The following is a 24,393-nucleotide window of genomic DNA, read 5'->3' as shown; positions in this document are numbered from 1 at the left end:
GCGGAGCAAGCATTCGAAGAATTGAAAAAGGCCTTCGCTTCGGAAGAACAGCTCCTGCATGTGGATTTACAAAAACCCATGAGAGTGGAAACTGACGCATCAGACCGGGCGGTGGGGGCGGTGCTTCTTCAGCCGGGGAAGGATAAGTCGGAGTGGAGACCGTGTGCCTTTCTCTCGCGGAAGTTGAACAAATCCGAGAAGAACTACACGGTATATGACCGAGAACTACTCGCCATTCACGAAGCGTTCCGGAAATGGAGACACTTACTAATTGGTGCACAACACAAGGTGCAAGTATGCACGGACCACAAGAATTTAGAGTACTGGAGAACGGCACAAGTGCTCAACCAACGGCAAGTGAGATGGGCACAGGAGTTCTCCAAATTTTATTTTGAAATTTGCTATGTGCCAGGCCCGGAAAACGTCAGGGCGGACGCTCTCTCACGCAAACCAGAGTATTTGGAGGGGGAGGGAGCACCCGAAGAGAGACATATCATCCCAGAGGACCGCTGGGTGTGTGGGGCGGCGTTGGTGGGGCAAAGGGAACTGGTAGAGGAGACGCAGAATGATGAATACGCCCAGAATAAGCTCCAAGGTCTAAGGAGGGAGGGAGAAAACTCCGGAGGTTTTGAAGAAAGAAACGGGGCATTGTATTACAAAGGGGCACTATATATACCCGAAGGGGAATTGAGAGGGAGAGTACTCAAACAGATGCACGACAGCCCTACAGCAGGGCATTTTGGGCAACACAAAACCATGTGGTTGGTTACCAGGGAATTTTGGTGGCCCAGAGTGAGGGAAGATGTAAGGGAGTATGTAAGAGGGTGTGACCAATGCCAGCAAGCCAAGGGAGAAAGGCGGGCACCGGCGGGGTTGTTAGAACCGTTGCCCACACCAGAGAGGCCATGGGAGGCGGTATCGATAGATTTTATGACTGATCTGCCGAAATCCAAGGGGAAAACCGCCATACTGGTAGTAGTAGACCTGTTAACTAAGATGGGCCACTTTGTAGCTTGCTCACATGCAGTCACGGCGGAAGAGACAGCTAAATTGTTTGTAGAACATATTTTTAGACTGCATGGCGCCCCCTTGAGGGTGGTCTCAGACCGGGGCAAACAATTCACGTCCAGGTTCTGGAGGAAGCTCATGAGCTTACTGCACGTGGAGGTCAATTTTTCGACTGCCCGGCACCCAGAAACCAACGGGCAGGCGGAAAGAGCAAACGGTATCCTCCAACAATATCTGAGGTGTTATGTCAATGACAGAGAGAACGATTGGGTGGAAAAGTTGGCGCTGGCGGAATTTGCCTACAATAATGCGGAGAATGTGTCCACCGGGATGAGCCCCTTTTTGGCTAATTATGGGTGCCACCCCAGGGCATTTCCAGGGGGAGGAGGGGAGAGATGGAGCGTCCCAGCCGCAGAACTTTTTGTAGAAGAAATGGAAGCGATCCATCGTCAACTCCAACTCAACTTAGAAAGGGCCAAAGAACAATATAAGAAGCAGGCAGACAAGAACAGAAGGGAAGGTGAAACCATAAGGATGGGGGATCAGGTGTGGCTGTCCACCCAAGGACTGCCGTTCAAGGGGGGTTGCAAGAAATTAAGACCCAAAAGATTGGGACCATTTGAGGTCATTCAACAGGTTAACCCCGTAGCTTTCAGACTCCGGTTACCGAACCACATGAAACTGCATCCAGTGTTCCACAGGTCATTACTGTCACCGTATAGGGGGGGAAAAGAAGATGTTTTCCCACAGGGACCTGTCTTAGAAGAGAGGGAAAGCAGCAACCATGTGGCGGAAATCCTCGACTCCAGGTGGAAGGGTAATCAGGTGGAGTATTTGGTAGCGTGGGAAGGGGAACCGGACTCAGAAAACACCTGGGTGACGGCAGAGGAAGTCAATGACGAGGTCTTGATCGAAGCGTTCCATCAAAGGTTCCCCAGGAAACCTCAGTCAGTAGCGAGGTTCCGGAGAGAGTACTTTGGCACCACCGACGAGGAGGAGGAATTGGAAGGATTCACGGGGTCAGAGTGGGAAGAAGGAATAGATTCCGAGGAGGATGAGTACTTAGAAACCCAAAACAGCAACCGGTGGAGGAAAATGTTCGAGACTTCGGAAGATGAGGGAAGTTCTTTCAGGGGTTTTGCTCCCTCGCCTCCAGCAGAGGAAGGGAGGGGAGGGGGTGGAGGGGGCCCTGGAGGGGAGGTGGATGTCAGGGAACTGTCATCGGAAGAACAGGTGGTGGAGGGGCTCCCAGAGGTTGAGAGAGACTTATCAGCGGAGGAGGGAACCAGCAGGGGGCGAGAAAGAGCTCCAAGGGAAGGCGAGTCAGAAGATTGGCTCAGAGACAATTCCAGCGAGAACAGCGAGGAGGTTTCAGGACCTCCATTAGGGACACCCACTCCTCGCCGGAAATTGTCACGTAGAGAGTCCAGAAGACGTGTTTCCGTTAAGGAGCTGTTATGCTGGAAGAAATTCCGTAAACGCCCACTGTCGGATTCTGCCAGCGACTGACGGAGCCATGCTTATGGCGCTCCGTTACAGACAGTGGTTTGTGGACTTAGCCAAACACTGAGGGATTAGGAACTTTACGCGCAAGCAGCTCAACATCCCATCACAAATCCATTAGTCAATCCAGCTCAGTGTTGTCTGTGCCTACTGTCAAGAGCTCATCCTACACTCAAGTAGGACCCTGGCAGAGACACATGCCCAACTGGCATGTTCTCTCCCTCCTGGTCGATCGTTCAGGGGCTTCGAGAGCTTTCTTCAGCCCGAACATCACAGCGGACGATGCCAACAGACATTGGCACACTTAGGGATCCGCAGAATCTTCGCAGCTTGTGTAACAGACCTCAGCAACTCAGCATTTTGGCTAATCTACTTTATTTACATATAAACACACACGGAACACTGCAACATGGCTCCCTCTCTCTCTAGCATCAGACAGCAAAGAGAAAAAGAACAATATTCCCACTTCACGGAACACAGTAACACAAACATCCTGTCTCCGTCACTTCCCACTCTGTGGAGTCAAAACATACACCATCATGTGATAGACAAAAATCCCATGACTGCAATCATGGAGCAGGAATTCTAACACCTACTTGGAGGCAGCTCTCCAGGACTGAGGGCATGTTCCGCCCAGCCCCACATCCCCAAACTCTACTTGAGACCTTTTGTATGGAGAGATGTGTGCTATCACTAAGTGACAGGCTCTCCTTTCATTTGTTTATTTTAAGAAATGCTGTGAAGGAGCAAACAGTAATGTGCAGTAAACACATTAAAATATGCCATAGAATGAAGCACTGTGACCAACAAGCACAAACAACTGACGTATCAAAGCAGTTCATGTTGCTATTATTTTCCTTTCTCCTATAATGGATCGGAGCTATAGCCACTTCAGATCGCTAGAACAGCTGTTTCCAACTGTTCCTATTTCAGCACACTGTAGATGATTTCACACCTATCCCAGAGGAGAGACTACAGTTCAGTATGGCGGCTGCTAATGAATATGATGTCGTTCAGGCAATGCAAATAAATCAGAGGCACAATATGATATGTATGTGTGCATGTATATGTATGAGTGCACACACACAATGTATATGTGTGTGTGAGAGAGGGAGCCATGCTCTTAAATACAAGACGGGAAGCTTGACAAACTGCCCGTGATCCCTGATGTATTCTAGAGGTGCACCACAAACATGTGCTAAGCATATTCACATCCATCATTCAGGCAGAAGCAAAATGCACATGCTCCCTCAGGTGAAGTTGCTAATATGAGCTGAGACTTTCAGACGGCTGTCGAATGCGTAAGGCTTTTCAGAATCAGGATTTTAAAAAATAATTTAAAAAGTACTTCTGCCATGTATGCTTTCTATCTCTTCCAGTCACAGTTAGAATCTCGGTACAAATTTCCAGATTAAAACAGAAACAAAAACATTTTACCGGTTAATGTGATCCCGACCTGCATGATTCATTTGGGCAGAAGCTAGTCAGAATGAATTTCTCAGGTTATGTAAGCAAAATGAAGATCTGTACTGCATAGCAGTTCTAGGAGGAGACTTACATTTTTAGGTGTGAGGAAGAGCTATTCCAGCATACCCTTCAACATTTCTCAGATGAAAAAGGGACATCCTTAACAACAACAACAACAACAATTTTATTATTTATACCCCACCCATCTGACTGGGCTGCCCCACCCACTCTGGGTGGCTTGCGACATATATAAAAACATAATAAAACATTAAACTTTTTTTAAAAAAAAACCCTTCACTATACAGGGCTGCCTCCAGTTGTCTTCTAAAAGTTGTACAGTTACTTTTCTCCTTGGCTTGCAAGGTCACATAACTCCATACCCTCCAAAAATATGGATGTCTTAAGGGAAAGCGGAACATTCCGGGATCAAATAAAAAACCGGGATGGCTTCTGTAAATCCAGGAGTGTCCCTGGAAAACAGGGCCTGTCTCAGTAACTCACTCCTAAGGAATACAGAGAGATAAACCACAAACTCAACAACTCTGAATATAGTTTACTAAAACTCATTAACTATAATGTACAGAATTTCAACACTTTTTGTTACATGAAATATTAAACAATATATACAATGCCACAATGATGACTTCCTCAATTCATTATCTCAAAGCCAAGCTGTCCAAATATTTCTGAAATAAGTCCATGAGTGAAATTCTCTGGTGTGGTCCCAATGGAACTCTGACAATGAGATATCTGGATTTCTGGATGTGTGTTTCATGAATCTTCTGTTCAGACTGAAAAGAAACTCTACATTATATATAAAACATGCTTATAAGAACCTCATTCAATGCAAGCCTTATACAATGATGAAAATTATTAGCATAATAAAAACTCAGTGCAGCACGTTTACATACACTTGTCAGGGACTGGGCAGAGGAGGAATGGTGGAGACCGCCTTCCTATCCTGACCCTTCCCGGGTGAAGGAAGACAGTTCAGAATTACAACAGGGCTTGGAGGGAGGTCATAACTCAGAGGCAGATGAGGGGGAAAGTTGGGAAATCATGGGAGAGCCAGAGCAACACCTGGCTGACACGTTGTCATTAGAAAGCATTCCAGACCCTCCATCTCCCAGAACCCGACGTGCCTTAAAAGTAGGAGAGCAAAGAGCTAAAAGACAGAGGGCACCTAGCAGCACCCATAGAGAAAGTGGTATGATGAATGAGGAAGTGGGAGAAATTCACTCAGGACAATGCCATTTTCCAAAAGTCTGGGTTCTGTAGCCTCTCTCTGTAAAGACTGAAATAAAAAAGGACTTAAGAAACTTTTCCTTGTCTTTATAATTTCCTGGGCAACCAACCGGGAGCCACTGACAGCATCCTGACAACACTGGGGTCTGCCCCATACACTCACCAAAGACCAATAAACATGTGGGTGAAAATGCAACTAACCTGGCATGCCAGCACATGGCTCCCTCTAGCACCACAGATCTTTCTGTCTAGAATGTCAAGTGCTAAGGGCACTCTGCCAATACCTGCCATTGCCTATGACTTGGCAGGTGCTCTTGTTATGTATGGCGTGTGCATTTTGCTGAATGCTGAACCGTGGGGCTGGGGTGCACATGTTAGGTACACATACTCAAAGCTCCCTTAGCGCAAATGGATTCTTTTTTTCACTCTCCTTTGTTTTGGAGCCAGGACTGCTGTTTTAAGCAGGCATAGGCAAACCCAGCCCTCCAGATGTTTTGGGACTACAATTCCCATCATCCCTGACCACTGGTCCTGTTAGCTAGGAATCATGGGAGTTGTAGTCCCAAAACATCTAGAGGGCCAAGTTTGCCTATGCCTGGTTTTAAGCATAGCCAGGACATTACAGGGATGTGTCCCTACCAGACTGATCCGATTTCACTTTCCTGAATTTTGCTGAAGGGTTTGCATATCTTCTGTTTGTTATATTAATAAATACAATCATTTATTTCCAGTGCTGTGTCTCTCAAGTCTTCTTTAAGGGTGTGTGGGCCAAGACTTTCTCACTACATATTTTTTCTGCAGATCTGGGACATACTTTTTGTTTATTCAGACAGAATGCAGAGCGTGATGATTATCCGTGGTATATAATATATGTATCACAAACAATATTTGCCTCGCTTCCTGCAAGCAAAGCACCTTTCTAGTTCTACATGCCAAAGTTCATTGCAAAAGGTGACAATCAAAACCAGCTTCAAGTTTGAAACAAGAACTGTGGTTTCAAAATCAATTATCATTCTTTTGCGATGCTTTTGATCATATCTCCACCTTGTGAATTCTTTCCCTTTTGATCTCTGTATATGCTAAATGATTCTTCCCTGGCTAGACCAAGAGGCCCACAACAGTTACACTTTCTTTCTGTGCTGGGCCTTTTGACTGAACAAATGTTGTTTTTCCCTTTAGTATTCACTTTCCACCTACCTATTGAAATTAACTCTTTGAATACAGAAGGTTTAAGGTACTTTCTGCCCACAGCCTGATGGAGATAGGCTTGCCGAGGTAGAACCCAGCTGCTGGATATCATAACTCTCCTCAGCAATGGAAAGGGATACAATATTGTAAATATCTGATGCCCACAAGTGGTCCATAGAGGCTGATTCAGCCTAGAAGTCCACATTGCCAACAGGCACAAGAGTGGCTCTACATCCTTATGCCTGGACTGGTTCTATATCCAATTATTTATTGTGCCTGGATAGCTCAGTTGGTTAGAGCATGGTGCTGATAATGCCAAGGTTGCAGGTTCGATGCCCGTATGGAACACTGTATATTTCTGCATTGCAGGAGGTTGAGACTGGATGATCCTAAGGGTCCCTTCCAACTCTATAATTCTATGCTTCTATGATCCTGTGCCTCTTGCAGCTCATGGGGAAAATATAAAAGGTGGAAGAAATCAAACAGCTCACATCTGGCTGCTTGCCTGGTACATATCTTCTGCTGCCATTAAACATAGTAGAACACAACTGCATACAGCTTTTATACTGAATCACAACTGCATACAGCTTTTATACTGAATCAACAGTGCAAATATTAATAAATTACTTGTCCCAGTCACTACACATTCTCCTTACCACCAGATTTACCAATTTACCATTGTTCATTAGTTCCAGATCTTTTTGTATTAATCTAAGTATTATAAGAATATCCAGCCATTATCAAGTTAGGCTACCATTGCTGTGGGGATGTAACCTGGCTAGAAAGAAAGAAAGAAAGAAAGAAAGAAAGAAAGAAAGAAGAAACAAAGGAAGGAAGGAAGGGAAAGGTGGACAAACATTTTCAATTCAACTGATCAATTAAATACATTTGTCTGCTATCAAAGCCTAAACAAAAGTGTTTTTCTGAAATGCTGAATGAAGTATGAAATAGTGTTCTTTTTAATAAACAAGATGTGTCACTTGTTATTAGGAGGAAAAGCAATTTCCAGTGTTTTCTTATTCATTCCTCATTGCACGTCAAAACTGGAAACTGTGTCAAAAGCTATATTAAAAATGCAGCTTTCAGACACATCAATTAAAACTTGTCCTAAATTGTTCAAATTGTCCACATACACGCCCAGTTGATCAATTATGGCTGTAATCCTATACACGCTTACCTGGGAGCAAGCCCTATTGTATTCAACAGAACTTGATTTTGAGTAGGCATCCATTCTGCTATTATCTTGACAGCCTGGGCAGAGTTACGGGGGGGGGGGCAGGAAAAGCAATCCAAGACATATCTAGTCAGAAGCAAGTCCCAAAGAGTTCAGTGGAACTTACTGTCAGGTGAATGTGCATTGCATAGGATTGCAGCCCAGGTCTCACTGAACACAGTGGGAATTGCATATCTTTATTTCATTATTATTATTTTTGATTAAAAGCTTGAAGTCTTCTAGCACAACCCTAACCATATCTGCCCTCACCAGAAATGTCCTATGGTGATTGCAGCTGAAATCGCTACTCTCAAAATCTATCCATTCAGCTCACTAGTGTTGTGCACTGAGCAACAAATAACTCACGTGGAAGAACAGAATATTGTGTTTTCTCTATCTACACATTTTTGCTCTTCCTCTGATGTTTCTAATCTTGAAGCCAATTTCAATGCTGATTTAACTCCTTATATAATCTTACTGCTGTCGGTTTTGAGTTTTACCCTGAATTTTTAATGCTATGTGTTCTGCTTTCAAATACATTCCATTACTTTGTGTATCTTTCATACAGTGCTGCATAAGCAATGCCGATAAAAGGTAGGAAAACATAATTCTCAGCTCCCAAAATCTTACAAGAGATGTGACCAGGTTTAACTAGTGGGTGGGGAAAATAAGGATGATCACTTAAAATTTAAGTCTGAAATAACACCTACATAGAGTCATGGAATTGTAGAATTGGAAAGGACCCCAGGGGTAATCTAGTCCAAGCCCTGCAATGCGGGAATCACAGCTTTGATGTTTTCATCCCCAAAAAGTTTTTGATTTGAGTTTCTACTGAAATGAGGCTGCATTTTAATGTTGTATTTTAAACTTGTTTTTAAGTTGTATTTTAATCAATTGTTTTTATACCTGGTGTTAGCTGCCCTGAGCCCGGTCTTGGCTGGGGAGGGTGGGGTAGAAATAATTTTTTTTATTATTATTAAAGAATCCCTGGCAGATGGTCAGCCAACCTCTCTGTTTAAAGACCTCCAATGAAAGAGAGTCCACCGCCTTCCAAGGCAGTCCATTCTATGGCCGAACAGCTCTGACTGGCAGAAAATTCTTCCTAATGGTTGGTCAGAATCTCCTTTCTTGTCACTTGAATCCATTGGAATGGGTCCTGCCCTCTGAGGCAGCACAAACTTACTTCATGATCCTTGTGTCAGCCCCTCATATATTTGAAGATAGCTAGCATATCACCTCTCAGTCGTCTCTTCTCAACCTTTCCTGGTATCAACGTCAGAATTCTGAATGCTGCTCTTGCTTCCTTTTTAGCTTTTTGAAAGTGCCAGTGTTGTTCTAGGGACTGTTCAGAACTCTGAAAGTACATATCTCCTTCCCAGAATGCTTATGATCTTTTTGTCTTTTCTTTTCTTTTAAAAAGGACAAGATAAACTGAGTAGGGGCATGAGAAGGGTGTTGTTGTTTAGTCATTTATTCGTGTCCGACTCTCCGTGACCCCATGGACCAGAGCACGCCAGGCACTCCTGTCTTCCACTGCCTCCCATAGTTTGGTCAAACTCATGCTGGTAGCTTCAAGAACACTATCCAACCATCTCGTCCTCTGTCGTCCCCTTCTCCTTGTGCCCTCCATCTTTCCCAACATCAGGGTCTTTTCCAGGGAGTCTTCTCTTCTCATGAGGTGGCCAAAGTATTGGAGCCTCAGCTTCAGGATCTGTCCTTCTAGTGAGCACTCAGGGCTGATTTCCTTAAGAATGGATAGGTTTGATCTTCTTGCAGTCCATGGGACTCTCAAGAGTCTCCTCCAGCACCATAATTCAAAAGCATCAATTCTTCGGCGATCAGCCTTCTTTATGGTCCAGAGAAGGGTGTTAGTGAGTTGATTATGCCAAATCAGAAAAAGGTTTTGTTTACAAGGTTCTGTGTCTTGAGGATGAGATCTATAAAGCGAAAGTTGCTCAAAACATGAGGGAACAAGAGTAGAGGAAAAGACAAAGGGACAGAGGTTGGTTGTGCTGAGTAGAAGTAAGTAACAGAAGGTAAGATATACACCCAATTTAAATGTGCAAGATCCTTCCTGGGTTATATGACTTCTGAACATAGGTGGGGAATCACACATTCACTCTTCCATTTGTTTTAAAGCACCTTGTAACTCTAGCATATCAGGAAAAGGAGGTTTAGCCCAGCCTTCTCCCTGATGTACAAGCTTCCTGGTACATTTTTTTTACATGGGAAACATTTAAATGCTCAGTCCTCCATTTTAATTCATAACTGTTATAGCCTGTAGGTCATGTTGTTTCTGCACATTTGAATCATCTTAATGTTCTGGGCAAGGGCACAAGGAGAAGGGGATGACAGAGGACGAGATGGTTGGACAGTGTTCTCGAAGTTACCAGCATGAGTTTGACCAAACTGCGGGAGGAGTGCCTGGTGTGCTCTGGTCCATGGGGTCACGAAGAGTCAGACACGACTAAACGACTAAACAACAACAAATGTTCTGGGCAGAGAAACAGGGTGTGGAATCCACACAGACACACATGGAATAGGGTCATTTTCAAATAAGATGAAAAAGCATCCCTGCATTCTGAAATTGGCACTTCTGAATCAGTCCCCAGAGCAGAGAGACAAAGCCTCATTTTGGTTCTCTCAAGCACACGGTTGATTTGTGGGAAATACATAGAAGACAGGTTATGACCAATAACATACGTTATGACCAATATATTTTGTAAGCTGCCCAGAGTGGCTGGGGAAACCCAGCCAGATGGGTGGGGTATAAATTATTATTATTATTATTATTATTATTATTATTATTATTATTATTATTATGAGTGGCATTTCAACAGGTTCTCTCTCTGGGCCTTTATACTAACCTGAAACTGCTTAGCTAATAATATTATCCTTCTAGGCTGCATCCTACATATATAAGGAGTTAATTGTGTAGAAATGTGTGCCATGAGAAAGAACTGTGGTCTTTTCCTAAGAGCACAGCATGAGAAAGAACAGTCATAAGGGTGGTGGGCTTTCCTTGTAAGCCATCATGACCCAGTCACAAGGTTCCTACAGGAGTGCTCTCTCCCTTGGCTTTCAGCAAGTCCTTTCAAGTCATACAGTGGCTTTTTGCAGTCAACAGCCATTTGTGACTTCATCTTAAGATAAAAAACAACAACAATGTGTATAAAGCCCAATAGGACCACTGCTTAGTCAGGGAGACACCAAAGCCAGTGTTAGACTGAAGGAGTAGAAGGATGTGCTGCTTTTCTGGCAACTCAAAGGACTGTAAGATCTGTGCTTTTATTATTATTATTATTATTCGCTTTGCGTCCTTGTTTAGCAAATAAACCCTGTTCAAGTAGCAGTGTGGTGTTTCTTTTGATTTTCCTTCAAGGCTTCGCTTTTCTTATCTGACGAGTTCTAAGCCAGGAATCAAAAGGTTGTGCTAGGCATACACAAGCACAAGTGTGCGCACAGCAGACTATTTCACTCCCTACCCATTTTGCCATATCACCTTTGAACACCATCCTCAGTTTCCAAAGACATTTCCCTCTTTGCACAGGAGGCTGCTGTTTGAGAAGCACAAGTGCACAGAGCTACAAATCATCCCTTGAATATACTATTTCTGATCGTTTCACAGACTTTGCTATACTCTGATTTTAAAAGGCATCTATATTGGGAGAGTGGGTGTTTTCTTCCTGTGGCTGTCTTGATAGTCCTTTACTGTATTTTATGTCTATGGTAGAGGGTGGCGCTGTGGGTTAAACCACAGAGCCTAGGACTTGCCAATCAGAAGGCCGGCGGTTCGAATCCCCGCGGCGGGGTGAGCTCCCATTGCTCAGTCCCTGCTCCTGCCAACCTAGCAGTTCAAAAGCACGTCAAAGTGCAAGTAGATAAATAGGTCGGGAAGGTAAATGGCATTTCCGTGCGCTGCTCTGGTTCACCAGAAGTGGCTTAGTCATGCTAGCCACATGACCCGGAAGGTGTACGCTGGCTCCCTCGGCCAATAAAGCCAGATGAGCGCCGCAACCCCAGAGTCGGTCACAACTGGACCTAATGGTCAGGGGTCCCCTTTATCTTTACCTTTTTATGTCTATGGTATGTAGTATGTAGACCGAATAAGCTGAAATGGAATTGTTCTTCCTTAAATCCTGGCCACAACCTTTTGGGATTTTTTTTTTTATCATTGTCATTAAACAGAGCAAGCAAAATCTAACATTCTTTGTGAATAGTGAGTCTCACAGGTTACAGCTGTATTTGTTGGGTTAGTTAGCAAGGTGACACTGAACATGAAAGCAAGCCCCTAAGTCAGGCCTGATAAAAGCCTTCTCCATATCCTCCAAATATACATCTCTGCTCTGTTAGTTTGACACAACTCTCACAATGGTCAACCGCAGAGGAAAATTTAACATTAAGGTTGTTCACCCCAAATGCATATTACCTGAAAGCAGCCAAACATTCCACCAGATACTTAAACACACACACAATGGTGGGAAGTTATCTTACCTCTTCAGTCAGGTTTCCTCTTATTTTAAAGCAATTTCAAAAGGCTGCTTAAAGCTCAAGTGGTCTAAATTCTCTTGAGAGATTTAAATTGCCTTGAGAAGGAAGATTTATCAGGTTGACGATGGATGGGTGAAATAAGTCCCAGAGGATTTCTGGAGTGTGAAATATTTGGTCTCTGAATGCAGTAGGTGGCAATGTATCAGATGCATCAACCTGCAAGCCATACTAAAGGGAATGTCTTAGAAAATGTAATTGAAATTATGTATCCCATACATCAGAGGGCTGACATAATATAATGATTCAAACTAGTGTGCAGTGCGAGAGGCCGATAAAAATAGACCAGTTTTTGGTGTGTTTTTAAAAAAGGAAATGTGAACCATCTGCTAGACTGATTTTCACACCATGGGAAGTCCTAAAATGTTTGCTAATGGCAAGCTTTCACCATGTGTTACTGGAACAGTAAATAGAATGCAGTTTGAACAACGTTTTTCTCCCATGAAACAATAAATGTGATACCATTCTGCCTGCCACTGTCATTCATTCCCCTCTTTTCTGGTAGTTTTACCCCAGAGCTACCCATGAAACACCTGCTAGATTTTGAATGCAAGGACTAGGTCCCCAAAGAATCCTGGGAACTGTAGTTGGTTAAAGGTGCTGAGAGTTGCTAGGCATGCCCTATTCCCCTTGCAGACCTACAGTTCCCAGAGTTCCCAGAGACTGACTGTTAAACCATTCATGAGATTTGTAGCTCCACAATTATGCAAAGGCCTCTCCTCTGAGGCCCGGCTAGCGTCTACAGCAGCTCCAATTCATCACCAGGTTAAAAACTGGCTGCTCACTCAGGCATTTGGGTCTGGTTGATTACAGCTTCGTGTTGGGATTTGCCTAGTGCTTGATAGATGTTTCTGAGAAATTATGGTTTAATGGTTTTCATGTATTGAATTATTATATTATTTTAAACATACCCTTCCCTGAGATCAAAATTGATAGGAGGGAAAGTTACAAATATGTTAATCCTTCTACAATAATCAATTTCTAAATTATTTGCTGCTCTGGCCTCCTTTGACAGGAAGAGTGGGGAAAGACATCTTATGAATAATAATAAATAAGAAAACAGGCTGCTCTACCAATATGCAACAGTGATGTGTCATTCTATTGACACAGATAAAGTCTGGTTTCCTTCTACTAAATTCATATTCAAGATTTCTTCCTAGGAACTGTGCTTCAGGAACTGTGCAAACTGTCTCTTCAGTCTGGCTTAGGGACAGAAATCCCAGACAGGCTGAATATGTTTAATATAGTTCTCAGGGTGTGGAGGATGTTAAGGGCAGGGAAGTACCTTCAGTGGGGGACGTGTCATGCTCCTTTTGGAAGCACTCTGCTCTCACCTGTGGTTCCTAGAAGCTGTCAGCATGCAACAGCGGCCACACGCTAGGAATGGCTTCGATTGGCCGGCTAAGCCAGGTGAGGGTAGCCAATGGGTCTCAAACCCTCAGTGAGTTAGAGACTTCTCCTACATGGAAGTTAGGCTCCAGTGGATTGAGCAGACAAGACCAATAGTGGGTCCAACAGACAAGCAGGTGGTTTGTGTACATGCTGTAGAGGGAAGTGAGGGGCAGATAGGGCTCATCAACTGGGGAAGATAGTCCATCTACCAGAAGGAAAACTCTGGTCCTAAATGTGTGCTGTCTTGCATCATATCTTTGGGAGGAAAAAGGCTAAGGAGTAAACCCAACGCAAATCTGAAGTGGAGTCCCTACGACAGTTGGATGGTGCCTTGAGTCTGCATACTGACTAATTCTTTTTATAAACACTATAACCACACATGATACTAACCACACATGACAGGCTAATGTACTTATCTTAGGGAGGAAAGGAACGACTGGTCTGTGTTGATAAAGTTGCTATAATTATGATGAGATACTAAGAAGTAACATTAGAAATGATCAAAACAAAAAAAATTTTTTTTTCCTCTTTCCAGTAGCACCTTAAAGACCAACTAAGTTAGTTCTTGGTATGAGCTTTCGTGTGCATGCACACTTCGTCAGATACATTAGAAATGATGTTAAAAATACAATGGGTTGCCACTCAGCCAGCCAGCCTTCAATTAAATATGGAATGCATCCAAAAGTGAACCATTAAACCTCAACTGAGTTCCCCCATGGTCCTCATGATTCCACCAAATTGTCTTAACTGAGAAAAATAAAGAGAACGTTTTGCTAGTGGTGACCAATTGGTTTTGGATGGGCTTCTATTAAAAGGGAAGTTCTGGTTCCAGAATCCCAACACCAAGAAGTCTCCAACTGAACAATCGGTGTGGCTGGATGTCTATATAAGACATTGGAAAACTTACCAATCTTTTCAGGGGTTGAATAAGTTAAAGAGTTTTGGACCAAATGCTTCCTACCTCAGAATCGGACTGAACTTGTCCTGTGGTGTAACTCAATATACAGATTTAACTTTGCTTTGCTGAGTATCCTTTCCTGACTATGGACACCAAGGCTTTAGTATTCAAGACACAGCAGCGTCAAACACTGCAAGCAACTGCTCCAAGGTCAGCTTTCAAACAGTATGATGTACAGTTCAGGGTGTTGCTCCACTGAACTCAAATGGTCTTCAGCCCCACCTGCCTCAAGCTATTATCTTCTGTCTCCTAGAAATTGATTATTGTAGAAGGATGGCTTATTATGCAACCCAAGTGCAGCACATACTTCACCTCCTGATTGCTTGCTGACTGCGTATGTCTAACACAGAACAGTGTTAGCCATACACATTTTTGCTGAACTACATATGGTATTTGCTGTCATTAGTAATAATTCATTCGGGGTAGTTATGAGCCAATTGGAGCATGCAGCGTGGTTAGCTTCACTGCAGGATCCTCTACCCAAGAGCTCATGTTAATACTGTTTGTTCATTGGATTCCCTTTATTTCTGATGTTTTGGTGGTGAGAATCAATGTTTATGAATCCAAAACAAACACCTTACACAAGAGGGTGTTTTCAGGGAGCTTGCGGAAGCTGCTTTTATACAAGTATGAAAATAATTAGAAAAGAAATGCTGGGGGGGAATTCCCCCCCCCAAAAAAAGACCCCAGAGGAACAAGCATTTTCAGTGGCAGTGGAATGCTGATTGACCATTGGAGGGGAGAAGTGGAAAATGGGGGGAGGGGAATGGAATGGAGTGACTGGAATCCTGAACACTGCAGCATTTTGTGGATTCTCCCACCAGTCAGAATAGTACAGTGGTACCTCAGGTTACATACGCTTCAGGTTACAAACTCCGCTAACCCAGAAATATTACCTCAGGCTAAGAACTTTGCTTCAGGATGAGAACAGAAATCGTGCTCCGGCAGCACGGCAGCAGCAGGAGGCCCCATTAGCTAAAGTGGTGCTTCAGGTTAAGAACAGTTTCAGGTTAAGAACAGACCTCCGGAACGAATTAAGTACTTAACCCGAGGTACCACTGTACCTGTAATGTGCTAATTCAGGAGTCGCTAACCTGTGTGCTTCTATATTTGGTGGACTACAACTCCCATCATCCCTGACTATCAGATGAGGCTCGCTGGGTTGTGAGGAGCCATGACACTAGCTTCGCACTAGGGAGAGGAGGAGGGGTGAGATGGCAGGGAACTTGCCATGATGCAAAAGCAGTGGTGGAGCCAACCCACCACACCTGTCAGCGCTTTGTGTGTGTGTGTGGTAGAAGCCCTGAAGTGTGGAAAGTCAATTGAAATTCTGCCTGCAGCATATGATGGAAACTCAATGATTGGGTTGTGTTTGGAGGTGTCAGCCTGGAATCTACAGTACCACTTCTACACAAGTTGTGCACTGTCCTTGAGAGAGCTCTCAAACTCCCATATACTGAGTCAGCTAACATATTTTACCATTTGTAACATGTACTTTGTCACTGCTTCTGAGTGCTTTTCACTTGACTTTAAAACAAACAAACCAAAATGGCATGTCAGAAGAGTATTGCGTCTGTTCACCCTGGAGGATTATCCTACAGAAGTTCAGCGTGTTCCTTCAAGTGGCAACATAGCTGTCTCCACAGGGACCTTTCTCTACAAACTAAAAACAAAACAAAACCAGACCACTCTACAGTCCAGCACACAAAAATTCACATCACTAAGACAATATCCCAAGATGTGCACACAGTTAATGGCCTCTTTCCAGAGACTTTTGAGTGCTGTGCAGTGGAAGGTGTACATAAGCGGCTCCTCTTGAGTATTGCTCCTTGACTCAAAGACACTTCCATGGATGATCTTATCTTGTCAAGAAATGCCCTGGATAAAATGTAAAGGACAGATATGGAGGATACTAAATTTCTTCACTTGACTAGATGTGGGCTGTACTCACCTGGTCAGGTACTGAACTGGCTTTGGAGAACTGAACTATCCCACTGCCACTTGGAAACTTGGAAAATGTGTATTCATATTTCATATTAGACCCTGATATGCCCCTAACGATGGGATCCAATCCTTCACCCAGTAGTCCTCCTCCCCCTTTCAGCCCAATGACTTGCTTCTGCCCCTCTTCCTCCCTCTGGTGCCTGGCATATAGTAAGGCAGAAAGTAAGGCACCAGGAGCACTGGGGAACACTGCTGAATCTTTTAGCAGCACTAGGAAGTATTTTCCCAGTCTACTAAAAGATTCAGTAGTGTTGGAAGCCTACAATGCCCTATGCCAGGCACCAGAGGGAGGAGAGAGAAATACCTTCTTTCCTTTTTCTACCACCACAGAAACAGTAAGAAAGGTATTGCAAGTGAGAGGAAAGCAGGAAAGAAGGACTTCAAATTTAGTTTGCATTAAAACTTGATTAAGCAGAAGTCGTTTGGGGATGCAATGCTCAACTCCTCTTTGAAGCAAGCATTATGAGCCAATAAGATTTATATTTCTAGCCAAGAAGTACAAAATTTTAAACATTACTATTCTTGATGATGACAACTAGAGGTGGCTCATGCTTCATTGTCATGCAACGAATTATAATAATGGTACCCAAGTGAAGGTAAAGGACCCCTGGATGGTTAAGTCCAGTCAAAGGCGACTATGGGGTTGTGGTGCTCATCTCACTTTCAGGCCAAGGCAGCCGGCGTTTGTCCACAGACAGCTTTTAGGGTCATGTGGCCAGCATGACTAAACCACTTCTGGTGCAATGGAACACCGTGATGAGTGCCAGAGTGCACGGAAACACCTTTTACCTTCCCACTGCAGCAGTACCTATTTATCTACTTGCCCTGGTATGCTTTCAAAATGCTAGGTTGGCAGCAGCTGGGACCGAGCAACGGGAGCTCACCCCGTCGCAGGGATTCAAACCACCAACCGTCTGATCAGCAAGCCCAAGAGTCTCAGTGGTTTAGACCACAGCACCACCTGCATCCCATTACTAGGTGAAGACAAGTAAATTAGCCCAATATCTTAGATATCTTAGATTGCACTCAAGCATTCCAAACAATCAGCATTTATGTGACATGAGGTGAGTCTTCTTCATACTAGGGAAATTGGAGATTTTAATTTTCAAAAAAAATATTTCAAACTTTCTGAACTTTGTTCAGAAATAATAGTTCTGTCTCTCTCTCTCTGTGTGTGTGTGTGTGTGTGTGTGTGTGTGTAATAAAACAACCTTCTATGAAAATAAGATTGTCATTGTATCTCATTAACATAAACACAGTCATAAGGCAATAACTTTTGACAATGAAATTGGTACAATATATCCATCAATCATACCATAAGTTATACAGGTTTAGGAAAAATGAAAAGAAGAAACTCAAATACATAAATGCAAATCCATTTTCCTTCTTTCTCCTCTTTCTAGGCTGTTAGTTCTAGTTGATAACTATAGAATTTTCCCCTAGCTAATTACTGCTGAACCATCTCTTGCCCGCCCACCCCCCTTCTCAGTGCTGCTGGCTCTGCCACTTAGAACAAGCCAGGGTACATGTATGTATGTATGTGTATGCACAAATACACAGAGCCATAACTGGAAACTGCAGCTGCATGTTTTCCCCAGATGCTCCTAGCTTTGTCCTGCTCATCCTGACCATCTGTGTTGCTACCTCAGCATCTGCCATATCCTTCCACGCCACCATGAAAGTGAGAGGAGGGTTAGAATGGGAAAGACTGCGGCAAACCACAGGGGTTGGGTTGTGTCTTTGTACAACTGGAGTGACCCACTGATAGTCAGGACGCACTGTTCCATGAAATATAATCTTCAAAACAAGTTGGCTTGTCTTTCATTGTTTTGAACAAGGTCTCTGGTTTAAGATCACTAGGCATATTATTTTTCTTTACTAAAAAAAAAAAAATAACTTGAAGTTTTTCGTAAACCTCTATGCCACTGATGTTGCTCTTAAGAGCCTAAGACCTGTTAGCTGCACAGCTTCTAAACCGCACGACCAGGCGATTTTTGTTCTGTTTTCATAAACAGCTTAGCCACTGATCTTTCGGGAGAAAATGCACAGTTGCAAACAGCATGTGGGTTACTTGGGTTTAACCGCAAATGTCAAGTTTAATTTGGAGCTAGCAAAATGAAGGGGCTCCTGACATAAAGTTGGACAGCTCAGCTCTGCATGTCAGTTGGCAGAGTGCGTGGGGATGACCTCTACAGGCTAATGTCGTCATCTGCTAATGGCTATTGGAGTCCAAGGAAGGAAGGGGAAAACTTTGCTTTACTTGAGCATTTTTTATTGCACCCAAAGTATTACAGAGGAGACTTTTATGACATATTGCGTGCCTTTGTGAGGTTCGTAAGAGCCAATTCATGTCACAATTCATGTAGTTGTTTCCTCCCAGCGGCAAGTGGGATTCCATTCTGCGCCAATCACAGCTGTCAGAGAAACCATGGCGTGAGTCAAGACTCCTTCCCACAATGATATAATCAGCTCTTATCCTGAGCTCCCTATGCCAAACAGATGACCTTCACCCATTGGTTCCTCTGCTACAACCGTTAGGGCTCATCCGAAAACGATCTCTTACCATAGAAAGCCAGTACATGCCAAGTGAGGATTGTGGGTAGGGATGACAAAGATATTTTGATTCAGTACATACTGGAAGACAGACTTACTAAATGCACACTTTCAAAAACACCAAAAATTGAAATGTAGCCACACTTTGAATATTGCAGTGCAGTTCCCCAGCCAACTAATATGTACTAAAAGGCACATACTGGGGTAAAGTATGGATTAAAAATGCATAGGTTGATGAAAATGACATTCAAAAATGCATTATATCAGGGAAAATGCTTTGCAAGAATATGTATATCAGGAAAAATTGCATGCAGAAATGTGTGCCGGGGGGGAAATGCAGTTAAACGCTAACTGATATTCATGATGATTTAAAAATAATAATCACAAATTGCTGCAGAAATGTGGAAAACTGAATTTAGGACTGGGGGGGAGATGAACCCAGACTGACAGATCCATCCACCCCATTTGGTGCTAGCATGCAAAGATGGATTCCTGGTGACTGCTCCTGAACTTTGGAATTATTTTCTTCTGGAGAGTCATCTTATATTTGATGTCAAAGGCCTATGGAACCTTCTGACTTGACTGACCTGTGTCTGACCTTAAAAGCTGGCAAAAGCCTGTCAGAAACGGCTTACAGGATGCGCAAGCTACAGTTTCCATCAAGCACAGCAAATCCTATTGTCTCTGTAATCAAAGTTTACTTTTCTTGAGGACACTGTTTGCTGAAGAGAGATTATTCTAGCTGTTCTTGCAGAAGCTATTGTGCTGAAGAAACCAAAAGTTTGAGCATGAAACTAGACCATCACACCTAAAACTAACATTTCTGCTAGTTGGTTTTTCTCCTCAAGTTAACACACAGAAATGCTGGTCAGCAGAAAGCATGATTCAGGCTCTTGGCTCAAGGGCATGTGTCTGAGCTGTTTGCATTATTGTTCTCCAAGTTTGTTTCTGCAAGCTTGTGTTTGTAATTTTTACATGTAAGCTGAAAGTGAACTAGTGTACTTTTGTGACACCTTGTTGCAAGTAATGGCCAATATCTATGCAATCTTCATTCCCTGAATGAATTAATCAAGTTTATTTGTCCAGTCTAAATTCTGCCTGCCTACCTGCCTGTCTTCCCTTTTCAAGGACTTTTGTGGTTGTAAGTTGGGCATAGTAAGTGTGTGTAGTTCTTTTCGGACACGTTAAAACCTGGGAATATGCATCAAGTAGAAATAATGTTAGCTGTTGTTTTTTCACACTAACTTTGTGTGCCCCCCCAAAAAATACAAGACTTCTAATCCTTGGACTGGTCAGGTTATCCAACAATCCTCTCTCCCCTTCATTGGTAGGGATGGATGAATCTGTCCATTTGGGGTTAGTTGGTTTTTTAAATCGTTATGAAAATTTATCCACAGTTTATTATACATTTTACAATTCAAAGTGTTGGTGCTGACCTTTAAAGCCCTAAGCAGCCTCAGCCCAGTATAACTGAAGGAGCATCTCCAGCCCCATCGCTCAGCCCAGACACTGAGGTCTTCCTCCTAGGGTCTTCTGCCGCTTCCCTCACTGCAAGAAGGGAGGTGACAGGGAACCAGGCAGAAGGCCTTCTCGTGGTGGTGCCCACCCTGTGGACTGCCCTCCCATCAGATGTCAAGGAAATAAACAACTATCCGACTTTTAGAAGACACCTGAAAGCAGTCCTGTTTAGGGAAGTTTTTAAGGATTCGTGTTTTTATTATGTTTATAGATGCGTTGTAAGCCACCGAGACTGGCTGAGTGGGAAACCCAGCCAGATGGGCGGGGTATAAACAATGAAATTATTATTATTATTATTACATTTCTCCTAACATATAATTTCTGAAAGCATTCTCCTCCAAGTCATTTTTAAAATATTGTTTTCATTTTTGTACAGATTACTCGGTTTGCATTGCAAAATTCAGAGACCTGCTGCGAAAGGATAGCTGTGTTTCAGCTCATGTATTATTTTGGGAAATTAAGTAGGTTGACACTAAAATGCAAACTGAATTTCTCCCACAGCCCCACTTCCTGGCAGTAAATAAATGAATAAATAGAAGTGGAACTGGAAGAGGAATGTTTGCCTTTACTTTTTAGCACCTTTAAGAGGATGGTAGAGGTGTGAGAGTTGCTAGCCAGCATCATGCAAGCGCATGGGTGCTGGTGTGGGTGTGGGTTGCATGATGCTGTCTTCTGACACAGCAGTATTTGCACAGAGCTGGCAGCAGCACTCCGCGCCCTCGGGACCAAGCAAACTACTGTACAGGCTACTATTGGGCAGGGAAGAATAATGATAGTTACTTGCACATGTTCTCAAGAAAGAGCAGGCTCTAAGTGAAATTACATACATAAATGAACTTTCTTATTTATTTTTATTATTGAATTTATATACCACCCTATACCCGAAGTTTCAGGGCAGTTCACAAGACAAAATACATTATTCCAAAATACATTATTCCAATGTATGTTGCCAGTGAAATGACTGCTGCGCTGCTCTGGTAAGATGTGAATGGGGATCACTATTTCTTCCAAGAGTTATGAAATGTGTGAAGAAGCCCAAAGTGATTCAGTGATGCATGGAAACAGAATGGCGTGTGTGAGAGAGAGAGGGAGAGAGAGAGATTTTACAGAATATGTCTTTGTTTTACATGCAGCTAATGACACCCAGGTGAGAGGTGATAACCTTCTTAAAGAAACAAAAATTAGCACTGTGCTACAGATTCAATTAATTTCATGGGGTATTTTTTGCCCCACGTTGGACTTTGAATATACATTGACGTAAAAGAACATTTAAATCTGACTCATGGCTTTGAAAAGCACAACTTATTTCATCTCTCATTAATGTGATTTTCATTTCATATTTTAATGATCTAGTTATTTGTACAGCCTAGGAGAAAAAGATGTCATGATTAAAATGTGGAATGGGGGAAGTCTCGTCAGAGGAACAGGCAACTTGTGGTGAGAATGCTAATCAAAGTCCCAAACAGGGACTGTTTGGTTCATGTTTTTCAAAGAGACAATGTGGATTTCAAGGAAACATATGTACTGATTCTCCTGCCTCCCGCAGGAACAAAGACCAGGCAAACACCACACTCTTGATGGATGACTGAATCAATATGGTAAGCGTTGAGAAAATATAAAACCACAAAGGAGGACCAAGGAAACTAGAACATGAAAAACAATGGATACATCATAACTAAGAATTAATCTATCAAAAGGCTTACGCTACAAGGGCAGAAATCCAGAAATCCACTTCTACCACCCAGCAGTGAAATTGCTTTCAATCACGCGCAAGTAACAACCACAAGGCCCCCCATTTTGCATTTGTTTAAGAAAAGTTTGGGATATTGTCCAATGCAATCACTAGTTCATCAGTTTTCTGAAGCGTTTTCAGAAGGCAGTAGCTATAATATGGATGTTCTGAGACAACTGGGAGTGTAACAGTGCTGAATGTTGTGTGACTAATAATTGAAATCCTAATGAAGAAAGAAAATACCATCCTTTCGTTTTGAAACTGGCTTTTCCATAGAGATCTTTTATTTGCACATTTGTTTTTTTTGGGGGGGGGGGAGTTTGAAAGCTGCAGATGCCCCAATTCATTAACAGGGAAAAAAAGACAGTACTGAGGAAAAACTGCAAAAACTGTAATGTCAGTTAAGGCTTAGAAGTGAGATGTCAAGAGTTTAGGAAATATCTTGAGCCCTAAAGATTAATCTCTTGCATACACAGAAAAGCAGAGGCTATGTTGAAACACCCCTTTTGAAAACACACCCAATAAAGTGATAAAATACAAAAGATGTTACAACCTGGCTGTGTTCCCGTATGTGATCTAGAAGAGATATTTTCAGCAGATTCAATATTTAAACAACTGTACCAGCCAAGGACCATATGCTGTTTTCCAACCAATATCTTAAGCTTATCGAAAAGCCTTTAGTTCCACACAGGGAGAAATTAGGAAATTGACTGCTGTACTTTCTCTTTATGCCTGTGCTTCTTCATGGTTGCCCTGGATCACCGGGAGGACACCAGGGGGCTATTTCTAATGTCATGCTATGGATTTCCTATACATGGCTTCTGTGGGGAAGCCAGGAGGAAACCTATTTAGCCCAAAGGGATACTGTGCAAATAACACCAAAGTAATGAATTAGCAGGCTTCATCGTGGTGAGCCCAGCAAGTCAGAGTAGAGGGACAAAAAACTGTTAATTCCAGCAAAAAAGGTGTGGTGGGAGTATGTAATAATTCTAATGGCAAAACACTGGGTGATGTCCAACATTAGCCAGTAGACCCATTAAACTCAATGGTCTTAAATTCATCAATTTCAGTGGGTTTACTTTATGCCTTAGTTGAATATCACTCATTACTTTTGTGTGTGTGTGTGTGTGCTAGTTTTTGTGTTCAGCTTCAGGTACATTTTTGCTATGTTTTCAAACACATTTTTAATCACTGTCCAGAGTTCTATAGAAACTTTCCCCCAGGGTATCTCCAGTGTCCAGAACTGTGTAGCTGCTATACTCGTAGTCCTCCATTTTAGCCATCTCCACCTTAAATTTTCTTCTTCTCAGTTTTACTGCCTCTGAGGTTCATTAACATTCATTCAAAGCGTTCATTTGCTGCTGCCTCTGTTTGCTTCTCCTCCTCCATGACTTTATATGCAGGCAGGGTCAAAGTCGACATCTTCAGTCTGCTCCTGTAGTCACACCATGACCCCTCTGGCCCTCCTTTGTTTACACCCAACTGTGTCAGGGCCAGTGAGGTGCGGCAGGCGAGACTGCTCCTGGCTACCTCCCAACTGTGGTCTATAAATAAATTGACTGTGACTATTTGTCTGTTAGGCTGATGACCTTATTGTTCATTTCTAGACCAACGCTTCTATGATACACAAATCAAGAGATATCACTTTCATAGGTACTATTGGGGCTCTGGCGTGGTGTCACGTAGACTTTTCTCCTGAGTCTTCACAACACTCTCCCTGTCTCAGAGAAACAGCAAGTGGGATGTGGCAGGCTCATTAAATAATGCCTCAAATTTTCATTATGTATTGGATTACACCACAAAGGTACTGTCACACTTCAGTTACTCAAAGTAAAGTGCTTCTGAACCAAACATGTTCAGCCCCCTTTAAGCCTGAGGAGTCACTAGACAAACGCACAGCTCTCCAGAGAACGAATGCTTGGTTCAGCAGTTCCCAGTTCTGAAACACGGGAGACACACTAAACATCTCTGATCTGTGTGCACAAGCATCAGAGTGAAAATGACAGGCAGAGCTGTGGAAAGAGACAGATCCTGTATTTGAGAAAGTAAAAAATAAAAAAAACA

Source organism: Podarcis filfolensis (genome assembly GCF_964270895.1).
Source record: "Podarcis filfolensis genome assembly, chromosome: 3".
Classification (NCBI taxonomy): Eukaryota; Metazoa; Chordata; class Lepidosauria; order Squamata; family Lacertidae; genus Podarcis; species Podarcis filfolensis.
This window is presented reverse-complemented; position numbering follows the sequence as displayed.